The sequence below is a fragment of the Vulpes vulpes genome, chromosome 6 (genome assembly GCF_048418805.1).
Source record: "Vulpes vulpes isolate BD-2025 chromosome 6, VulVul3, whole genome shotgun sequence".
Lineage (NCBI taxonomy): Eukaryota > Metazoa > Chordata > Mammalia > Carnivora > Canidae > Vulpes > Vulpes vulpes.
Window position 1 is genome coordinate 2,819,175 of NC_132785.1, and position 6,000 is coordinate 2,825,174.

The following is a 6,000-nucleotide window of genomic DNA, read 5'->3' on the forward strand; positions in this document are numbered from 1 at the left end:
TAAACTACTTTTAAAGACAAGGTTTCCTACCACCAGGTCCCTATTATCACGTATAAGCCACCGTGGTACCCTAGCTAAAGTTTTTAAAATGCCAGTTGCAGTTTAAAATATGTAAAACCAGAAGAGGCTGTTGATCTACTTAACCTAATACAAATTTTAAATCAAGCTATGATGTAGCTATTTTCACTGCTCTAAGGCCTAGCTCAAAGGTTTTTCTTCTTTCACTTCCTAGTTCTGAGACCAAGTCTAGGCTGTTGCTAGAAGTTCGGCTACAAAATAACAATTACAATAATAGTTATTTCTGCATATTTTCTTTATTTTTACTGTAACATAGGGAACAAATATAAATGACAGTCATAACAAAACACACCAAACAACCATGTAGACAAATGATATAAGGTATCCCACTTTATGTACTGTAGGGGCAATTACCTAGCCAAGAGTCAGCAAACTGGGTCCACTAGCTAAATCCAATCCACAGCCAGCTTGTTTTTGTTTGGCCTTGAGTTAAGAATGATTCTTGTATTTACAAAAAATTACTTTAAGAAATAAACAAAAAAGAATACTCAATAGAGACTACAAGTAAAATGCAGAGCCTAAAATATTGACTATCTGGCACTCTATAGAAAAAGTTTGCCAATTCCTGATCTAAGCTGTAATAACTACATATAAGACATATACAGCTATCTCTTACACACAAAGCTTAAGCTATTAATACGTCAAGGCAGACCTACAGTTCTCTCAGTGATGAATTCATAATGATCCAGCCAAATTATCTTCTCCAGCCCTGTATATTCTTTTTGACCATGCCCTGGGGCTTGTCAAAATCTGCAGGCAAACTTCTTTCTTTCTTGCTCTTACTACTTATCCTTGAATGCTCTCAGACTGGTTCGTGCCCTCCCACTTCCAGCTCAGGATGTCAACCTTTTTCGGAGTGTCTGTCCTTGTGCTAAGTCCTTCCCAGGCTTCAAGTCTGATTTCTTCCAAATACCTTCCATGATCCCTCAGTGGACTCACTTTCTTTCAAATTAAGTCCTGGCCACACAATTTAATAATAACATCTTATATTTTCGCTAATGATTTCCTGTTAGTCTAGTATCTACAACTATTTTCTAAACAACTTGAAGGAAGGAAAGATACCACACTGCTTTAATATCCCCACTTCAATAGTGGCTCATCATCCTTTGAGCACATGTCATCTCCCAAGTGTACCTCTCTATCTTGGAGAAAAAATAATCTGCAGACTGGAAAATGGGTGATAAGTGATTGGAAATATCAAAGGAAGATACCCACAAAATAACTTGATGGAAGACCATAAGCTGTACTGCAAACTTAGAAAGTGTATGTGAAACACAAACAAAACTATAATATGGAAGGATAGAAAAATAAGGATCAAGAAATTAAGAGACCACTGAAAAATATTCTGAAATAAAATGATATCAAAATAGTAAGAAAGTTATAAAAGCTTACATTACATGTTTAAAAAAATTTGCCTTTCAACACTATTGGCCATTAATTTCCTTTCAACAAGCGGCTCTTGACACTGATATCCATTAAGGATTTTTTTTTTTTTTTTTGCAGTGTGATAACTGAAGCCCTAAAAGATTCAGTGGGATAGACATGCACTGTACCCTAAATCTTTAGATTTTCAATACCCTAAATTTATTTGAGGTGTGCTAGAAATTGTTAAGGAAAAAAAAACACCAATCATTTATCTTTTGATTATCTGACTAGTAAAACTGGAAACCAAGTACATACCCTTATATCACTCTCAAGGATACCACCATACAAAAATGCACCAAGAATATAAAAAAATTTTATTACTTGACCAAACTGTTGTTATAAAAATATAGGCAAAATAAGGTGCACAAGACTTGCATGTACGCACATAAAAAAAAGAAATGTATTAAAACAAGCATTTTATTACCCATAAGTTTATACTAACAATATGGCGTATTATAAAGTAAGCGCTTTTTACCTAAGTTAAGCTACAGAGAATGATGAGGGTATTAATCATATATTCCTTCTTTTAGTCCTGGGTTTTATAGTCTCTCAGTCCTTACCTATTTCTGGCTGATCAGAGAAGAGAGAGACAGTTTTCTTAATTATGAATAAAATATGCTTAATATTATACTGTAGAAATTTTACAATTAAAAAGTAATTATTAAACGCATGGTAAAATGAATCAGCTGTCAATTACTCACATGATGAGGGGAAGTGATGACACAGATGGCACCAAAAGATAATCCTGGCATCGGTTTTTTTCAAATGTATATCAGTAATTTGGAAGAAGCAAACTGCCCTTATAATTACATCTGACTAAGGCCAGGGTTAACTAGAAGTCTATCTTCCCTAAATACTCAATGGTTTTGAGAATTCACAACGAGAGACAAAGGGGAAAAGGGAGTTAATTCAGAAGCATACAGGTGGCTGAAGTCACCCAGCTAAGGATAAAAAAATCTCTCTGTCATTCTACATAAGAAAACTGAGAGATGATCTATGAAGAAAAAGAAAAAAGAAAAAAAAACAGTAAAATTTACAAGGACAACGCTAAAAACTTTTGAATATGACATTATTTACAAAAATCTTAGTGAGGTGCTTTTTTTTTTTTTTCTCCCTGTTAAATCATCCTTTTTTTCCCCACTAACTAGTGTTATTTAGTGATGGCAAGCATTATCAGTCGCCCAGAGAGCTGAAAGCAAATTTTACGTTGCAGGTTATTTAAAAAAAAAAAAAAGTGCTAAAAATCCTTTTTATCATTGTTTTCTGTTAAGCCCACCCTCTGCCTCAACAGGCACTTTATCTCATGACCTGAGATGAAATCAACTCAACCAAGAAAATACCAAAAAGGCAGAGGAGTCATTCCTCTGGAATATTTATAGGTGATTCAAACAAAACTGACACGACGGTAAGAATTACAGATTTAGCAAATGCACAAAAAAACTAAATATTTATCCAAACACGAGATCAGGGCCACAAATCCCAATTAGTTGCTGCCTGACATATGGCTCCAACTCCTGAGTCGGGCATATGTTTAGTTCGCGCTGGTGCTGGAAACGGCACGGCGGGGAAAATAGTGGAGTAACAGTTCAACTTCAGTCATTATTTTTTTTTTTCTTTTCATTCTTAGGATACAAAAAAAAAAAGCTGCAACTTTGGTTTCCAGAACTAAAAAAAAAAAAAAACAAAAAACACACACACACAGCCCGCAGTTAAGAAGCTTAATAATGAGGCGGCTCGGTTTTCAAAGTCCATACTGGACAACAACAACGTAGGAGGGATCATACTGCGGAAAGAAAAGGAAGGGAAAAAAAAAAAAAAAAAAGGAAAGAAAAAAAAAATACCTTATCAGCTTAACGATCCTTGGGTTAGAAGATGCTCAGACACAAAGGTGTCCAGAGACACGTTAAAATTTCACAACGGAAGATCTCGAAGGCACGGTTCCGGGCGCTCCAGCGACCATTACAGGCTCCCTCCGTGTCCCCCCACCCCCGGCAAAAAAAAAAAAAAAAAAAGTAAAATAAAATTTAAAAAAAAAAAAAAAAAGGGAAAAAATACCCCCGAGCTTTTTAGCGCGGACAGAGCGGTACAAGATGGACCGAGGGCGACACTAACGACGACGGAGCGGCGGCATCACTGGCCCGTCCGCCTTACCTGACGCGTGGCGTCCCTCCGCCGCCGCCGCCGTGTCAGGAGTTCACGGATCCAGGTGGTTCTCAGCAGCGCGAGCGAGCGCGGCAGCCCCGGCAGTGCCCTCCCGCCCCAACAGGTGGCTCGCGGGGAACCGCCAGGTACGGGGCGCCGGCCGCGCAGCACCCGACGGCCAAGGGCGGGCTCGTGGACGTTTTAACCCCCTCAGAGGAGCGGGGGCGGGGGCGGCGACGCGCTCCGGAAAAAGCGTCCCAGTTCGGCGGCGGCCCAAGCTGAGGCGCGGCGACCGCTCGGCGACCTTCCCCGCCGGGCTCCGCGCTCGGCGCCCCGAGCCTCCGCGAGCCGCGCTGCTCCCCGCCGGCGGGGGCGGGGGAGGGGCGGGGGCGGGGGAGGGGCACGGGGAGGGGGCGGGTCGCGGCCGCGGTCGCGCCCCCCGCCCCCCCTCAGGCGCCTCGCAGCGGGACTCGGGCCCGGCAGGTGGGCGACAAGTGGGCGGGCGCCGCCCCCGCCCTGCCCCCGCCCTGCCCCCCGACGGGCCCCCCCGCCCCCCCGCCCCCGGCAGCCTAACGGTCCCCGCGGCCCCGGCTCGGCGTCCCCCGTCTCTCACCTCCGAGTCACGCCGCTCTGAGGCGGAGGAAGGCGGCTCCCGGGCGCCCCTCCTTCGGCTTCCCGACCGTCCTCGCCCTGCCTGGGCGGCAGCGCCAGCTCCCGGGGGGCCGCTGCGGCCGCCGGCGCGCGGACTGTCGGCGTGGTTTTCCGGCGGTGACGGCGCCGCCTCAGCCCCGCTCTCCGCTCCCTCTCCGCGCAGCTCCCGCTTTCTGTTTCACCCGAGGGACCACGAACGCCGCCGCCGCCATGCTTACTACGGAGCCGGGAGGAGGAGGAGCCCGGCGTCGGCGCGCCCACTGCGGCTGCGCGAGCCTCGCCGACGGCGCCCCCGGCCGCCCGGACCCTGGCCCCGCCCCTAACCACGCCCCTAACCACGCCCCCGCCGGGCGCTGCGCCTCCGAGCGCCCCCTTCCAGCTCCCGGGGCTGCAGGCTGGATCCCGCGGCCTCGCCGCTCGAGGTCCCGCTGAGCATCTGCCGCGGGCAGCCTGCGGGCCACCCTAGGGGGAAGCAGGGGGGAAGCAGGAGTGTGTGTGGAGGGGTGAATCGACATCCCTGGGGGGCCACTCACGCGGTTCTCCGTGCAGACTGCAAAAAGGCTCCCTCTGGGACGCGCCGGGTCAGCCTCTCTCCGAAAGCACCAGAACTTAAATGCTGGCAGGTGCTTTTAAAGACACCCCCCCCCCCCGCCCCCCAAGGACTAGGAAGCCAAGCCAAGTGGGTTGGAGGTTTTCCATCCTAAACACTTAGAGCCCCGGATCTCTACGGCAAGCAAAAATATTTAGATAATTACTTCATTTGAAAACGTGGCGGGGTGGGGGTGCAGGTGTGGGGGGGGTGCTGGGGGGTGGGGGTGGGGGTGGGGGCGTGTCTTGGTGTGCTCCCCGGCCCAATCGCACGGACACCCGTTCCCTTAATTTGCACGACAGCGCGAGGACTTCGGAGCGAAGGGAGCACCGGTTGCTTCAAACGTGCAGCAGTGGGGGGGGCGGGGGGGGGCTGGCCGGGCTGCTCCCTGCTGCAGACTCCGCGGAAGGCCCTGGGAAGGGGCCCGACCCCGGGGACCGCGCCCTCCAAAACCCGGGATGAGTGTCCCCCGGCTCCCTGCTCAGGCTCTAATTCACTTTAGTAATTGCACGGCGTTTTAAAATAGCCGTGTCTTTTTTTTTTTTTTTTTTAATTATTACTATTTTTCACTGTAACGCTTTTTTTCCAGAAATCCTTTTATTTTGTATTTGTTTTTAAAAGATTTTATTTATTTATTCACGAAAGACACACATACACACAGAGGCAGAGAGAGAAGCAGGCTCCGTGCAGAGAGCTGACATGGGACTCGATCCCCGGACTCCAGGATCATGCCCTGGGCCAAAGGCAGGCGCCAAGCTGCTGAGCCACCCAGGGATCCCTCAGAAGTTCTTTTAAAACCTGCTTACTCCCTACATTCTTAAAGAATACAGCATTTTAATGAAATCCTTTGTCGATGACTGACCATCAAACACGTTAGGGTTAGGGTTAGGGTTACAGTCAGGGTTAGGGTTAGATACCTTGGCCATATGCTAAAGTCCCAGGAGATTGCTTAGGGATCTAGGATCCCCTACTTTGGTGATCTCTCTCTCTCTCTCCCTCTCTCCCTCTCTCTCTTTTTCTTTTTTCCCCCCTCTTTGGAATGCTCTCATCACCTTTTCTAATAACCTGTCACTGCTTCTCATCTCATCTGTCTCTTTATCCACTCTGAGCCTTCC

General features: G+C 47.5%; 1 protein-coding gene across 2 annotated transcripts in view; it reads right to left on the reverse strand.

Annotated features, from left to right (window-relative positions):
* FNDC3A (fibronectin type III domain containing 3A) overlaps positions 1-4,555 on the reverse strand; it is a 171,255-nt gene extending 166,700 nt beyond the window's left edge. Inside the window, exon 1 of one of the 2 annotated variants that reach the window (XM_072760551.1) lies at positions 4,259-4,555. The gene's annotated coding sequence lies outside the window, so the exon portion shown is untranslated. Of the gene's footprint in view, positions 1-3,654; positions 4,008-4,258 lie in introns of those variants that run through there. The other variant, XM_072760552.1, reaches the window with a different exon arrangement.
* Between the last annotated feature and the right edge of the window lie 1,445 nt (positions 4,556-6,000).